Below are 16,805 nucleotides of genomic sequence, written 5' to 3' on the forward strand. Positions count from 1 at the left end.
ACATTATGGTGCAGGGGAGGGGTCTCCCAGGCGTCACAGAGGACCTCCCTACGGGTTGGGTGGGGCAGGGGCTCTCAGCTCCACCTGCACACTGCCAGCTCACAGACTGCTCCAGCCACGGGGTCTCGGGGTCCAGTACCTGCGTGGTCGGATGGATCCCCGCTGGCCTGCACCACTACCCAGCGGCAGCAGTGGGAACAGCAGCCAAAGCGAGGCTGAGACCCACAGGGGGAGGTTTCCTGCAGGGACCCGGTGCTGACCTGGGTTTCTCGGCCCTGCCCAGGAGGGGCCGTGGAGGCTGACACTGCTGCCCGAGGTAAGGTTCTCCACCCAGGAAGTCTGACAGCACCCTCTGTGCCCCCTGCAGGACACGGCACCTGCTCTGTGCCATGCACAGGTGCAGGGGGATCCCTTTGGTCTCTCCTGCACCTGCCTCCTGCCCTGCCCAACAGGGGACAGTGCTGTGGAGCAAGCACAGAGGCACTGGCTCCCTGGCTCTGAGCTGATCTCTGGGGCTGGGCGAGAGCCCAGCTCTGTGCCCACACAAACCTGCGTCAGGCCAGGTTCTGCCAGGCCATGGCTGGGTGACCCTGGGGAGGTGACTTTGCCTCGCTGAGCCCCGGGTTCCTTTCCCCTAAGTGCAGAGGAGCCTGTCCAGGTGATGCGTTGTCGGCAGGACTGACAGACATCATGTGTCTCAGGGCCTGGCCACGGAAGGTCACCGAAGACCACTCCACGCCCAGGACTGGACCCTCTGGCAACAAGGACACCCGGCCAGTGGAGGACAAGCGAGACGGTGGTGCTGGCTGGAAAACAGCAGAGCAGACGATGGCGCCTCCTGCACTGAGGGCTGAGTTGTGTCACCTGTGACAACCCTGGAGGAACCTGAGGCTGGTGATGATGTCATCGCTATTTTTCCCACAGCGAGTCACAGCCAGCGCTCCTGCACTGGGGATTCTAGAAGGTTCCACAATCCTCCTCCTCGGCCAAGAGCCAAGACACAGCTGCCCTGTCACGTCTTCCCAAGAAGGTTCCGGTTCTCAGGTTCTCGTTCCAGCATTTTTAGAGTTCTGGACTGGGGCCATGGGACAGGACCTGCTGTCTCCACCGGGGTTGGGGAGGCAGGGCCTGACTGGAACCTGGGTGAGGCAGAGGCCCCGTGACCCGGGCAGGCTCCTGGCCGCCCTGCTGTGGAGGAGCCCGACCACACTGCAGACCCTGCATTCTGCTGTCTCGGGGCTGCTGGGGCAGACCAGGCTCAGTCCCTGCTGCTGCGGGCAGGGGCTCTGGGCTGGGGTGCGGGAGGGCGGCAGGCACAGCCCAGGCCTCCGTGGACGCTGACAGCCCAGACTCAGTGTCATGAGGCTTTGGGGTCAGAGAGCCCTGTGTCATATCGTGTCCCTGCCCCTTTTCACATGGCTAAAACGCTGCCCACACACTGCCCACTTCCTCCCCCAGCACCTCGAGCCCCTGCCCGATCCTGCCCGCTCTGGGTTCACTCTCTGGGGACAGGTCTGCCTTGCACACGGGCTCCAGCTCTGAGACTGTTAGGTAGGAAGTCAGTTATGAGCTTATGTGTGTGTGACATAAAGGCCTAAAGAGAAGACATCTATGTCCAGCATATGCATCTGATCTCAAAGTCATCCTGACAATGTTTCAGGGGCAGCCCGGTATTCGCATCCTGCCCTGCCCCCTTCTACCTGATGACCTGCCAGGTGGAGATCCCCCCCACTTCTGCCTGACAAATCTTCCACAATCTCCCAGGTGCAGCCCAGTATCTGCACTTCAAACACCCTGCTTCTCCGAATCCCCGTTCTCCAGGGGTCTTGCTCACCCTTCCTCTGAACCCAGAATGGTGCCAGCTAGGCTTCCTCCTGTCTGATACCTTCAGGGGAAAACTCAAATAGAAGTTTTTCTATTTACATCCAAAAAGCCCTTTGTTCCAAGAGGAGCAGAGGTGGGGAAGCAAGACCTATCTCCTTAAAAACCCTCGGCCTCAACTGGACTGTGCACTCAGCCCTCTGCCTCTCTGCTGAGCCGCCCGCCTGGTCTCGCCAGGTGTACTCTCTCTACTCAACCATGTAACCTGCCCCCCCCCCGCCCAGTCCGAGCGACTGTGCACTATCTCTCAGGTGCTGTCTGGAGAGGTGCCCATCCATCCTTACGGATGTCCCTTCCCTAATAAACCTTGCTATTTTACCTCCCACTACTCTCTGTCTCACGTCTGAACTCTTTCTTGCGCGAAGACAAGAACCCTGCAGTTTCTCCTGTAACAAGACCAGGCCCCGGGCTGTGCTGGCTGCCGTGGACTCTCAGGTCTTGGTCCCTGGCTGTCCCAGGAATGAAGAAGGCCCTGTATTCCCAGAAGGTCAATGTGAGATCCTGACCTCAGATGGCCCTGGGTTTAATCCTCCATCTCTGGATGCCACCTAGACCCTGGCCTATGTCCAACTGCTGGTCAGTGTCTCAGGCTGCAATGGAACCCAGGTCTCCTGAGCTGCCACCCAGGGGCCTCCCAAAGCCTTGCAGGAGAGCCCTGCTCACAGACACCCCTGGAGGAGATCCAGGGAGGAGGTCCCGGGCTCCTGGGTGGGGCTGGCAGAGCCAGGCTCCTGGGTGTGAATCTGGGTCAATGCAGACTCTGCCTGCTCCTACCTGCTCACCCTTCCCCCAGGAGGAAGCAGGAGTCCCCCTCCTGGTGGTGGGGCAGTTCTCTCCACCTGCCCCAGCGAGCCCCGCCCAGGGCCCAGGGAAGAATGTGCTGGGGAATGTCAGGTATGCAGCAGGAGGGGGAGGGCTCCCCAGGCCCAGGAGTGCCCTCCCCTCTGGCTGCCCAGGAGGAGGCCTTGTCAGTGTTTGCTCAGGCTCAAGGTCAGCATTTCAGGGACTGAAGAGCCTGCTTCCTGTGGAGCCTGGTGGTCAGGCTGGACCCCTGCCCTGGTGTGTCCTCATAACGTGGTGAGGAAGGACCCCATGTCCCAGAGGGGCTGTGTCTCCAGGAACGAGGCCAGCGCAACCTGCTGGGCTGTGACCCAGGACCCAGAGGCCACTGCTGCAGCCCCAGTGTCTTCTCATCAGGTCAGGGCTGGTGGGGGTGAGCTGTGGAGACCTGACAGCTGTGTCGCCATGACTGTGCTGCCCAGAGCGGCAGAAGCACCTAGGACCCCAGCTTCAATGGCCCTGGTAGGGGTGTCCTAGGCTTCCAGCCTCTGTAGACAGGGAGGCCCTGACGGGTGTGGGCAGGGTGCCAAGTGCCACCCACCCCATCCTGCACACCCCCAGGGCTCCCTCTCCCCTCCTCATCACAACCCTGTCTCCTGCCTCACCCCAGCCACGTCATCGCCCTGCCATCTTCAGACTTCAGTCTCAATCTCACCCCCCTCCCATCCCCCCTGAGGGCAGCCCAGGCTCAGATCAGACTCCTGTCAGTCCTGACAGCTCCCGCCCAGCTCCTGTCTCCCCTCTCTGTGGCTTTGCTGTCGGGGCCGACACTTGGGAGTCAGGGGCGGCTGCGGATTTGATCGTCACCGAGAAGGGAACTACTTCAGTGCCCAGGGTGGTGCAGGCCTTTCCCTTCTTGAACCTGAACGAGTCGGTCAGCACCAGGGGCGTGGACAGCTCCTCTGCTCCGCCTGCTCCTCATGTCCCAGGATTTTACTTAATTTGTCTTTACGGGTCTGTATGTTTCTCTGTGTGTTTATGTGTGTGTGTACTTGTCAGTGTGTGCCTCTGTGTGTGTCTTATCTGTGTGTCTTTGTGTATATATGTGTGTGCATGTATGTGACTTTGTGTCTGTGTGCGAGTGTTCGTCTATATGCATGTATGTGTGTGTGCGTATGTCTGTGTTTATGTGTATGCGTGTGTGTGCATGTCTGTGTCTGTGTGTATATATGTGAGTGTGTGTGTGCATGAGTCGGTATGTATGTGTGCATGTGTGTGGGTAGCTGTGTATCTGTGTGCATGTGTGAGTTGTGTCTCTGTGTGCATGTGTGAATGTGTGTGTGTGTGATAAAACACAGCCACAGAACGACGCCTCACAAGGTGCCTTGTGTCTGGATCTGCAGTCAACACCGGGTCTGTGTTCTCAGGGTTCATCCCCGCGGTGGCCTCCATTGGGCTTCATTCCTCCTCATGACATTCCCTCACATGGATGTCGCATCTTCTGCCTTCCAGTTGCAGTCGGTGGCCACCGGCGATGTTTGCATTGTGGACATTGTGGCTGATGCGACTCTGACCACCGGTGTTTCTTTGAGCACCTGTTTTCCGCTCTCTGGGGGCACACGCTGCAGGAGCGGGGACTGCTCAGGTGATGTCTGTCTAAGGGGGAACCACCTGTCTCCAACAGGGACTGCACCATCACACACTCCCGGCAACAAGGCACAAGGCTTGTGGCTTCTCCGCTTCCTGGCCAGCTCCGTCCCACGTCCCCCAGCCCCAGTTTTGAAGCCTCACCCTCCCCGTGGTGCAAAGTGGCCGTTCCTTGTGGCTTTCAAGCAGTTTCAGTCCATGCAGGGTTCGCGATATTCCTCATGGATCTGGAAATCAGCGGAGACACTGCTGCACAAAGCAAGGGTGTGGGGCTCCCGGAGGGGCCGTGCTGGGTCTGTGGGTTGCGTTGGGGGTATCGCACTCTCAGTGACATTAGCTGTCCAAGGAGAGGTCACAAAGGTGTGTTCCTTGCTTAGCCTGCCCTTAACCACTTCCCTGCCCTGCACTTGATTCTGGCATTTCCTTGTAAAATGCATTGGCAATGACTTTGTTTTCTTTGTAGGGCTCTAATTGTGAGCGCTGTGTGGGATCTTTTCAGTAGGACAAAGTCACTGATGTGTGTGGGTGGATGCCATGTCCCTGGTCTCCATCAGCTCCCTGGCCTGCCAGGACCAGCCCAGGACCCAGAACTCAGGGGCTGTCCATCAACCCTGGCTGCTGTCACTCAGGGGAAAGGCACCGTTGCGGCTGTGTCCACACGTGGGGAAATCCCAGTCTGAATGAACAGCAAACTGGGCGGCCTCTGAGGACACTGCGGGCCTCGCTCACACACACTCACACACAGGACTGGGACTCTGATGCCCACCGTCAGGGCCCCGCTGTCCTCAATCCCGATCCCGGCTCCCCCTGGTGGTCAGTGGTGGGAGCGCACGCGCGCACTCAGTGCCCAGTGCATGGACCCAGGGCAGGCGCTCATTCCCCGCGCAGAGCCCGCCCTGCGGGAGTCCCTGCCCTCATCCCGCACACGGGGGACGGGAAACGAAAAACAGAAAACCAGGCCTTGCGCTCGGGAAGCCCCCGCGGACGCCCGAGCCAGGGTCCTTCTCCTACTTTATTCGTCTCTGGCACTTCTGGGCAAAACCCGCACCCCCTGCACCCCACCAGACTCAGCCAGGGGACAGCGGGGTCTCCGCGGTGCTGGACCACGCTCCCAGGGGGCGGGGGGGCTGAGGGAGGCCGCCAGGACCAGGCTCCCAGGGGGCGGGAGGCTCCGAGGCCGCCAGGGCACGCTGGGCCCACGTACCTCTGCCTGCTTCTGCCGCGTGTGTCTCCTGATGACCTCATAGCTAACTTTGCTGGGAACTGCAGCCTCAGGGCAGGAACCCAGCACTGAGAAGGCTCTGAGCCCCGCCCCGCCCCGCCCTCTCCTGCTGGGGCCCTGGAGCTCCTGGTGCCTGGCTCCCTGCAGCTCTGCAGGGGGTTGGGTGAGCAGGGGAGGGGCCATGCCCGGGGCCCAGATGTTCCCCAGCTACCCAGGGAGCCCGGGAGGTGCAGCCGATGTGTCAGGGCAGGCAGGGTTGAGTCAGCACACGCGGAGCCAGGCCTGTCAACCATCCACTCCCTGCTCATTCCTGGAGTTGGACTCTGTGTTCATTGATGCTGGGCCACAGTGCACTTAGTGCCAGGCCTGCTTCTCTTCCCAGTGGAGACCTGGAGTGGGCGGGGCTGTGTCAGGGGCTTAGGGCACCAGGGAGGGCTTCCTGGAGGAGGGGACTTGGAGGGACCTGGGCAGCCCAGCTTTGCCCTCTCCTTGCCTGGGCTCTCAGGGTAGAAGGCAGGGGAACCCACAGAAGGAGCCCATCCTTGTAACCCTCTTCCTCCTAGGGAAGTCACTCCTAGGTTAGCCCGCCCCTGGGGGCTTAGCCAGCTTGGGCACCAGCTAATCCTGAACCCTAGGCTGCTGTGGTCCCTGGATTCCTGCCTGTGAGGCGTAACCCACTCCCTGTAGATTGTCGCACTTTCTGTCTCCCTGGTCTCAGGTAAGCAGCAAAGGTGTGGCTGAGACGCGGTGGGCTGGAGGACCCGCCTGGAGGACCGGGTCACCCCTACGGGCCCAGCAGAGGCCCTACGGAAGGGACAGGTGGCCTTGCCTGTTGGACGAGATGGAAAAAGTTCGTGAAAAACACCTGTTCTGAAAACACTATGCATGGGTTCAGATTTCCTTAATTCCCTTTTCCCATGAACTCATCGCTGTCCCTTCACGTATGATGGCACTGGAGGGAGGGAGGGAGGGAGGCCCTGCATGCAGATGGCGACCGTGTGGGATTGGAGCAGAAGGAAGCCTGGCACAAGGAGGTGTACACATGGGTGGAAGCACTGGCCACCTCAGCCTCTCCAGGACAGAGACCTTCTTGGGTAGAGGGATCCAGGTACCTTAACCACACCTGTCCAAGCTGAAACAGGTGGGGCCAGCGCTGTGGCACAGCAGTGCCAGCATCCCATAGGGGTGCCGGTTCGAGTCCCGGATGCTCCACTTTCAATCTGACTCTCTGCTATGGCCTGGGAAAGCAGTAGAAGATGGCCCAAGTCCTTGGGCCCCTGCACACGTGCAGGAGACTAGGAAGAAGCTCCTGGCTCCTGGCTTCTGACAGGTGCAATCCGGCCAATTGGGAGTAAACCAGTGGATGGAAGATATCTCTCTCTCTCTCTCTCTCTCTACCTCTCCTTCTGTTTAATCTGACTTTCAAATAAATAAACCTTAAAAAAAAAAAAAAAAAGCATGAAGGTGGGACCAAGAGCTCCACCTGTTGGCTGCTCACTGATGCACCTGTCAGCATGACGAGGGCGTGGCCTTCACTGTGGGTCCTCTCCCTGCGGGAATGCATGCGTGTCACGTGACTCTGGACATTTGGGGAGGAAGGTCTGAGGATGCCAGCTGGGGAGGAGCTTGCTCCACATGGGACGACTCTGGGCTGCTTCAGCTGCATGGATTGCAGGGGGTGATGTCCTGGGTCCCGCGTGCTGGGCTGTGCCGTCACAGCGGGACGGGGCCATCATCACCGTGTGCCCCCTAAACCCCATCAGGCAGCCCCACGATGTCACGTCGCTGGGAGAGAGAAGGACGTCACACTCCTCATGCAAGACCTAGTCAGGCAGCACTCTGTGCTGCTCACAGTGTTTGTGGAACATCCCAGACCTTCTGTAATGAAGCAGGTGCACCCGAAGGTTGACCGGAGGCAGGAGCCCGGGGGGAGGCTGCGGGGGCAGAGATGGCCGTGCAGTCCCCAGGGTGCTGTAGGTCCAGTCTGAGCCCTGGGCTGGGTTGTAGGCCACAGGCACCGCCCAGCCCGTATCTCTCCCTGCCTTCCCCCACCCCTTCTTGACAGCCACAGGATGGAGCAGGTGTGTCGGGACACTCGCCGGTGGGTGTGTCCCAGTGGGTATTTTTAAAATCAGACTGGAATAGTTGGAAAGTGGACAAGTGCTCACAGCACGGAAGCTTGTCAGCCATTGTGAAATTAACCTTGCTTGTGGCAGATGTCGTCACCACACCGACGCCTCCTGTGGAGTCACGGCCACGGTTAAGGATCACAGGAAGGGAGCGGGCTCCTGGCCCACGCACAGCGCTGCCTCTGCCCCTGCAGCTGCCTCACCATCCTCCCCGCCTACGCTGTCCACGCTGGGTGGTCGCTGTCTCGGGGCAAGTCTTCCACCTCCGCTGGACCTAGAGCTCAGCGGGGCAGGAATCGGGGCCAGCCACATCAGTCACGGCCATGTCCCCTGCTACTGGGGACCCCGGGCCAGAGGATGCTCATGGGAAATGAGCGCTCAGCCAGCTGGTCCCCTCCACACAAGGCAGACACTGGACAAGGCCCACTGCGGGTTGCCCAGCTCAGCGACCTGCACATACCCTGGCCCACACAGCCTAGGAAGGGTGAGCAGGCCTTGGGCTCAGGTACTTCTGGGCCAGCCCTGGTGAGGCTTCCCAGGCCTCCAGGTGGAGCTGGGAGATCCGCACTCCTGGGCCGGGGAGCACAGGGAGGGAACCTCGGGACTTCCCCTCCTCACCAGCAGCAAATGAGACGCGTCTGCCCCCTGGCTGCAGCACCCGGCCGCAGGCAGGGGTTTGGTGGAAGTTCTGGGTTTCAGGAAGAATGGCAGGGGTGCAGGACATTATGGTGCAGGGGAGGGGTCTCCCAGGCGTCACAGAGGCACCTCCCTACGGGTTGGGTGGGGCAGGGGCTCTCAGCTCCACCTGCACACTGCCAGCTCACAGACTGCTCCAGCCACGGGGTCTCGGGGTCCAGTACCTGCGTGGTCGGAGGGATCCCCGCTGGCCTAAACCGCTACCCAGCGGCAGCAGTGGGAACAGCAGCCAAAGCAAGGCTGAGACCACAGGGGGAGGTTTCCTGCAGGGACCCGGTGCTGACCTGGGTTTCTCGGCCCTGCCCAGGAGGGGCCGTGGAGGCTGACACTGCTGCCCCGAGGTAAGGTTCTCCACCCTGGAAGTCTGACAGCACGCTCTGTGCCCCCTGCAGGACACGGCACCTGCTCTGTGCCATGCACAGGTGCAGGGGGATCCCTTTGGTCTCTCCTGCACCTGCCACCTGCCCTGCCCAACAGGGGACAGTGCTGTGGAGCAAGCACAGAGGCACTGGCTCCCTGGCTCTGAGCTGATCTCTGGGGCTGGGGGACGGCCAGCTCTATGCCCACACAAACCTGCGTCAGGCCAGGTTCTGCCAGGCCATGGCTGGGTGACCCTGGGAGAGGTGACTTTGCCTCGCTGAGCCCCGGGTTCCTTCCTGCTAAGTGAGGAGGGCCTGCCCAGATGATGCATTGTCAGTAGGACTGACAGACATCATGTGTCTCAGGGCCTGGCCACAGAAGGTCACCGAGGACCACCACATGCCCAGGACTGGACCCTCTGGCAACAAGGACACCCGGCCAGTGGAGGACGAGAGAGACGGTGGTGCTGGCTGGAAAACAGCAAAGCAGACGATGGCGCCTCCTGCACTGAGGGCTGAGTTGTGTCACCTGTGACAACCCTGGAGGAACCTGAGGCTGGTGATGATGTCATCGCTATTTTTCCCACAGCGAGTCACAGCCAGCGCTCCTGCACTGGGGATTCTAGAAGGTTCCACCATCCTCCTCCTCGGCCAAGAGCCAAGACACAGCTGCCCTGTCACGTCTTCCCAAGAAGTTCCGGTTCTCAGGTTCTCGTTCCAGCATTTTTAGAGTTCTGGACTGGGGCCATGGGACAGGACCTGCTGTCTCCACCGGGGTTGGGGAGGCCGGGCCTGACTGGAACCTGGGTGAGGCAGAGGCCCCGTGACCCGGGCAGGCTCCTGGCCGCCCTGCTGTGGAGGAGCCCGACCACACTGCAGACCCTGCATTCTGCTGTCTCGGGGCTGCTGGGGCAGACCAGGCTCAGTCCCCGCTGCTGCGGGCAGGGGCTCTGGGCTGGGGTGCGGGAGGGCAGCAGGCACTGCCCAGGCCTCCGTGGGTGCTGACAGCCCAGACTCAGTGTCATGAGGCTTTGGGGTCAGAGAGTCCTGGGTCACATCCTGTCCCTGCCCCTTTTCACATGGCTAAAACGCTGCCCACACACTGCCCACTTCCTCCCCCAGCACCTCGAGCCCCTGCCCGATCCTGCCCGCTCTGGGGTCACTCTCTGGGGACAGGTCTGCCTTGCACACGGGCTCCGGCTCTGAGACTGTTAGGTAGGAAGTCAGTTATGAGCTTATGCGTGTGTGACATAAAGGCCTAAATAGAAGACATCTATGTCCAGCATATGCATCTGCATCTCAAAGTCATCCTGACAATATTTCAGGGGCAGCCCGGTATTCGCATCCTGCCCTGCCCCCTTCTACCTGATGACCTGCCAGGTGGAGATCCCCCCCTCTTCTGCCTGACAAACCTTCCACAATCTCCCAGGTGCAGTCCAGTATCTGCACTTCAAACACCCTGCTTCTCCGAATCCCTGTTCTCCAGGGGTCTTGCTCACCCTTCCTCTGAACCCAGAATGGTGCCAGCTAGGCTTCCTCCTGTCTGATACCGTCAGGGGAAAACTCAAACAGAAGTTTTTCTATTTACATCCAAAAAGCCCTTTGTTCCAAGAGGAGCAGAGGTGGGGAAGCAAGACCTATCTCCTTAAAAACCCTCGGCCTCAACTGGACTGTGCGCTCAGCCCTCTGCCTCTCTGCTGAGCCGCCCGCCTGGTCTCGCCAGGTGTACTCTCTCAACTCAACTATGTAACCTGCCCCCCCCCCCCCGCCCAGTCCAAGCGACTGTGCACTATCTCTCAGGTCCTGTCTGGAGAGGTGCCCATCCATCCTTGAGGATGTTCCTTCCCTAATAAACCTTGCTATTTTACCTCCCACTACTCTCTGTCTTATATCTGAACTCTTTCTTGCGCGAAGACAAGAACCCTGCAGTTTCTCCGGTAACAAGACCAGGCCCCGGGCTGTGCTAGCTGCCGTGGACTCTCAGGTCTTGGTCCCTGGCTGTCCCAGGAATGAAGAAGGCCCTGTATTCCCAGATGGTCAATGTGAGATCCTAACCTCAGATGGTCCTGGGTTTAATCCTCCATCTCTGGATGCCACCTAGACCCTGGCCGAGGTCCCACTGCTGGTCAGTGTCTCAGGCTGCACTGGACCCCAGGTCTCCTGAGCTGCCACCCAGGGGCCTCCCAAAGCCTTGCAGGAGAGCCCTGCTCACAGTCACTCCTGGAGGAGACCCAGGGAGGAGGTCCCGGGCTCCTGGGTGGGGCTGGCAGAGCCAGGCTCCTGGGTGTGAATCTGGGTCAATGCAGACTCTGCCTGCTCCTACCTGCTCACCCTTCCCCCAGGAGGAAGCAGGAGTCCCCCTCCTGGTGGTGGGGCAGTTCTCTCCACCTGCCCCAGCGAGCCCCGCCCAGGGCCCAGGGAAGAATGTGCTGGGGAATGTCAGGTATGCAGCAGGAGGGGGAGGGCTCCCCAGGCCCAGGAGTGCCCTCCCCTCTGGCTGCCCAGGAGGAGGCCTTGTCAGTGTTTGCTCAGGCTCAAGGTCAGCATTTCAGGGACTGAAGAGCCTGCTGCCTGTGGAGCCTGGTGGTCAGGATGGACCCCTGCCCTGGTGTGTCCTCATAACGTGGTGAGGAAGGACCCCATGTCCCAGAGGGGCTGTGTCTCCAGGAACGAGGCCAGCACAACCTGCTGGGCTGTGACCCAGGACCCAGAGGCCACTGCTGCAGCCCCAGTGTCTTCTCAGCAGGTCAGGGCTGGTGGGGGTGAGCTGCGGAGACCCCCGGTGTCCCCACAACTATGCTGCCCAGAGCGGCAGAAGCACCCAGGACCCCAGCTTCAATGGCCCTGGTAGGGGAGTCCTAGGCTTCCAGCCTCTGTAGACAGGGAGGCCCTGACGGGTGTGGGCAGGGTGCCAAGTGCCACCCACCCCATCCTGCACACCCCCAGGGCTCCCTCTCCCCTCCTCATCACAACCCTGTCTCCTGCCTCACCCCAGCCACGTCATCGCCCTGCCATCTTCAGACTTCAGTCTCAATCTCACCCCCCTCCCATCCACCCTGAGGGCAGCCCAGGCTCAGATCAGACTCCTGTCAGTCCTGACAGCTCCCGCCCAGCTCCTGTCTCCCCTCTCTGTGGCTTTGCTGTCGGGGCCGACACTTGGGAGTCAGGGGCGGCTGCGGATTTGATCGTCACCGAGAAGGGAACTACTTCAGTGCCCAGGGTGGTGCAGGCCTTTCCCTTCTTGAACCTGAACGAGTCGGTCAGCACCAGGGGCGTGGACAGCTCCTCTGCTCCGCCTGCTCCTCATGTCCCAGGATTTTACTTAATTTGTCTTTACGGGTCTGTATGTTTCTCTGTGTGTTTATGTGTGTGTACTTGTCAGTGTGTGTCTCTGTGTGTGTCTTATCTGTGTGTCTTTGTGTATATATGTGTGTGCATGTGTGAGTGTGTGTGTATACATGTGACTTTGTGTCTCTGTGTGTGTCTATATGCATGTTTGCGTGTGCGTATCTGTGTTTATGTGTATGCGTGTGTGTGCATGTCTGTGTGTATATATGCAAGTATGTGTGTGTGCATGAGTCGGTATGCATGTGTGCATGTGTGTGGGTAGCTGTGTGTGTATCTGTGTGCATGTGTGAGTTGTGTCTCTGTGTGCATGTGCGAATGTGTGTGTGTGTGATAAAACACATCCACAGAACGACACCTCACAAGGTGCCTCGTGTCTGGATCTGCAGTCAACACCGGGTCTGTGTTCTCAGGGTTCATCCCCGCGGTGGCCTCCGTCGGGCTTCATTCCTCCTCATGACATTCCCTCACATGGATGTCGCATCTTCTGCCTTCCGATTGGCAGTCGGTGGCCACCGGCGATGTTTGCATTGTGGACATTGTGGCTGATGCGACTCTGACCACCGGTGTTTCTTTGAGCACCTGTTTTCTGCTCTCTGGGGGCACACGCTGCAGGAGCGGGGCCTGCTCAGGTGATGTCTGTCTAAGGGGGAACCACCTGTCTCCAACAGGGACTGCACCATCACACACTCCCGGCAACAAGGCACAAGGCTTGTGGCTTCTCCGCTTCCTGGCCAGCTCCGTCCCACGTCCCCCAGCCCCAGTTTTGAAGCCTCACCCTCCCCGTGGTGCAAAGCGGCCGTTCCTTGTGGCTTTCAAACAGTTTCAGTCCATGCAGGGTTCGCGATATTCCTCATGGATCTGGAAATCAGCGGAGACACTGCTGCACAAAGCAAGGGTATGGGGCTCCCGGAGGGGCCGTGCTGGGTCTGTGGGTTGCGTTGCGGGTATCGCACTCTCAGTGACATTAGCTGTCCAAGGAGAGGTCACAAAGGTGTGTTCCTTGCTTAGCCTGCCCTGAACCACTTCCCTGCCCTGCACTTGATTCTGGCATTTCCTTGTAAAATGCATTGGCAATGACTTTGTTTTCTTTGTAGGGCTCTAATTGTGAGCGCTGTGTGGGAGCTTTTTAGTAGGACAAAGTCACTGACGTGTGTGGGTGGATGCCGTGTCCCTGGTCTCCATCAGCTCCCTGGCCTGCCAGGACCAGCCCAGGACCCAGAACTCAGGGGCTGTCCAACCCTGGCTGCTGTCTCTCAGGGGAAAGGCACCGTTGCGGCTGTGTCCACACGTGGGGAAATCCCAGTCTGAATGAACAGCAAACTGGGCGGCCTCTGAGGACACTGCGGGCCTCGCTCACACACACTCACACACAGGACTGGGACTCCGATGCCCCCGGTCAGGGCCCGACTGACCTCGCTCCCGATCCCGGCTCCCCCTGGTGGTCAGTGGTGGGAGCGCACGCGCGCACTCAGCGCCCCGCGCAAGGACCCAGGGCAGGCGCTCATTCCCCGCGCAGAGCCCGCCCTGCGGGAGTCCCTGCCCTCATCCCGCACACGGGGGACGGGAAACGAAAAACAGAAAACCAGGCCTTGCGCTCGGGAAGCCCCCGCGGACGCCAGAGCCAGGGTCCGTCTCCGACTTTATTCGTCTCTGGGACTTCTGGGCAAAACCCGCACCCCCTGCACCCCACCAGACTCAGCCAGGGGACAGCGGGGTCTCCGCGGTGCTGGACCACGCTCCCAGGGGGCGGGGGGCTGAGGGAGGCCGCCAGGACCAGGCTCCCAGGGGGCGGGAGGCTCCGAGGCCGCCAGGGCACGCTGGGCCCATGTACCTCTGCCTGCTGCTGCCGCGTGTGTCTCCTGATGACCTCATAGCTAACTTTGCTGGGAACTGCAGCCTCAGGGCAGGAACCCAGCACTGAGAAGGCTCTGAGCCCCGCCCCGCCCCGCCCCCTCCTGCGGGGGCCCTGGAGCTCCTGGTGCCTGGCTCCCTGCAAATCTGCAGGGGGTTGGGTGAGCAGGGGAGGGGGCATGTCCGGGGGCCCAGACGTTCCCCAGCTTCCCAGGGAGCCCGGGAGGTGCAGCCGCTGTGTCAGGGCAGGCAGGGTTGAGTCAGCACACGCGGAGCCAGGCCTGTCAACCATCCACTCCCTGCTCATTCCTGGAGTTGGACTCTGTGTTCATTGATGCTGGGTCACAGTGCACTTAGTGCCAGGCCTGCTTCTCTTCCCAGTGGAGACCTGGAGTGGGCGGGGCTGGGTCAGGGGCTTAGGGCACCAGGGAGGGCTTCCTGGAGGAGGGGACTTGGAGGGACCTGGGCAGCCCAGCTTTGCCCTCTCCTTTCTGGACTCTCAGGGTAGAATGTAGTGTTCTGAGCTACAGGGGAACCCAGCAAGGAGCCCCTCCCTGAGAGAGAGGTCCTTGGCTCCCTGCTGGGGTGCCTCATGAGCGCCCATTCCTGCAGTGCAGCCTTGGAAGGGCGCTCAGGGTGGCCCTGAGGGAAGCAGGAAGTCCTGCGCTGGTCTCCGAGGTGTTGTGGGGGTGGTGGGTGGGCTCATTTCCCTCTTTAAGGAAACCTGTGGCTGCGGGCTGAGCCCAGTCCCATGCTCATCTTCCCAGAGAAGTTGATGTGTGTAGGGACCGTGGAAGTGAAACAGCAGGGAAGCCGTGCTGTCGTGGTCATTTGGGTGCTGGTGATGGAGGCCAGGTGCTGAGCTGAACTGAGCGGTGACCTGGACAGAACAGGCTCACAGCCCCGCGCAGCCGCCACACGCCATCAGGCTCATCCGACAAGCCCCGGCCACAGACCCGACAGCCCAGGACCCGCAGTCGCTGCTTCTTTGGCCGCACCTGGCAGTCCGGCTGCCTGCCCCACCCGGAGGATGGGGTCTTGTGCAGGGGCGCAGGCCCCTGGCTCCCCCGCCCAGCGTCTCCACATTATCTAGATGCAACAGCAAGGAGTTCCCCGCCTGGGGCCCTGCCTCCGTCTCTGGCATCGGCCTTGGTAAAGCCGTGGACAAACCATTCCCATGCGGCCCGCATCACAGCAGAGGGAGGACTGGACCTCATGAGTGTGGCAATGAAAACGCAGCAGGGCAAACCCGCGGGTGGCATAGGAGGCCGGCTGGGTGGTCCTGCAGACACATCAGTGGGGCTGGTGGTCGCAACAAGGGCATGGCGAGTTAAGCCCCCACCCCCTGCCTGGCAGCCCACACTGGAGCACAGGTTCAAGTCTCAGCGGCTTCGCTTCTGATCCAGTTCCCTGCCATTGTTCCGGAAAGGTAGCTGACGATGGCCCGAGTGCTTGAGTTTCTGCCACCCATGTGGGAGACCCGGATGGAAATCCAAACTCCAGTTCACAGCCATTGGGGCTATTTGGGGAATGAACCAGCAGGTGGAAGATTCTCTCTCTCTCTCTCTCTCTCTCTCTCTCTCCCCCCTCCCCCTCCTGCTGCCTATCACTCTGCCTTTCTACTTTAAAAAATCCTTAAAAAGGAGTTCCTAGGGGAGAGAAGGTCCTGCATCCCCACCAGGTGTGGGTAATTGGCCCCAGGCAGAGGGAGTGAAGAGCGGAGCTGGTGCAGGAGGGAGACTCAGAAAAGGAGGTGATGCCCCCTGGTGGACTGGAGGACTCTGCACCCACTCCTCTCCAGATTGAAACAAGGGTCACAGTGGGGCCTGGGGCTCCTCCACCTGCTGCCCAGGCACCGAGGCCTGGATTGCATGGATATTTCTCCCAGGGGCTTCATCTGGGTCTCCCACATGCATGCAGGGACCCAAGCCTTTGGGGACATCTTCTGCTGCTTTCCCAGGCACTTAGCAGGAAGCTAGATCAGAATTGGAGCAGCTGGGACTCACATGGGCTCCTATATGGGTAAACTTTTATTCATTTTATTTGAAAAGCAGAAAGAGAGAGAACAGAGAGAGAGAGAGAGAGAGAGAGACAATGATCTTCCATCCACCAGTTCACTCCCTAAATGTCTGCAACAGTCAGGGCTGGGCCAGGCTGAAGCCAGACTACAAGAGCTCAGTGCAGGTCTCCCATGTGGGTGGCAGGGACCCAAGTATTAGAGCCGTCACCTGCTGCCTCCCAGGGTGCACACATTCCCAGGAAGCTACAAATGAGAGCAGAGCTGAGGATGGAACCCAGGTACTCTGCTATGGGATGCGGGCAGCTCAAGTGGCACCCTGGGCTCTAGGCCAAACACACCCCTAAAATAGTGAACTTTATGCGAGTATTATAACACACACACAGTCACACACACACAGTCACACACATGCACACACACAGAGAGACACATGCACACAGAGACACAGACACACATACACTCATGCACACACACACACAATGGTAAGGTTAAACCTTCTGACATGCGGTGGGGAGGGTGGAGGTCAGAGCAGAGGAGCTGTCCACGCCCCTGGTGCTGACCGTCATGATCAGGTTCCATTGAATCTCGGTGATGATCAAATCCGCAGCCACCCCTGACTCCCAAGTGTCGGCCCCAACAGCAAAGACACAGAGAGGGGAGATAGGAGCTGGGCGGGAGCTGTCAGGACTGACAGGAGTCTGACCTCAGCCCTAGCCGCATTCCCAGTGATGAGGGGGATGGGATGATAGGGAGACTTAGGGCTGAGATGAGGAAGAGGATGGGGAGTCAGCTGACCTGCAGCTGCGGTCCTGGGTGCTTCTGCCGCTCTGGGCAGCACAGTCGTGGGGACACAGGGGTCCCCACAGCTCACCCCC

Source organism: Oryctolagus cuniculus, chromosome 18 (assembly GCF_964237555.1).
Source record: "Oryctolagus cuniculus chromosome 18, mOryCun1.1, whole genome shotgun sequence".
In the NCBI taxonomy this organism is placed as follows: Eukaryota; Metazoa; Chordata; class Mammalia; order Lagomorpha; family Leporidae; genus Oryctolagus; species Oryctolagus cuniculus.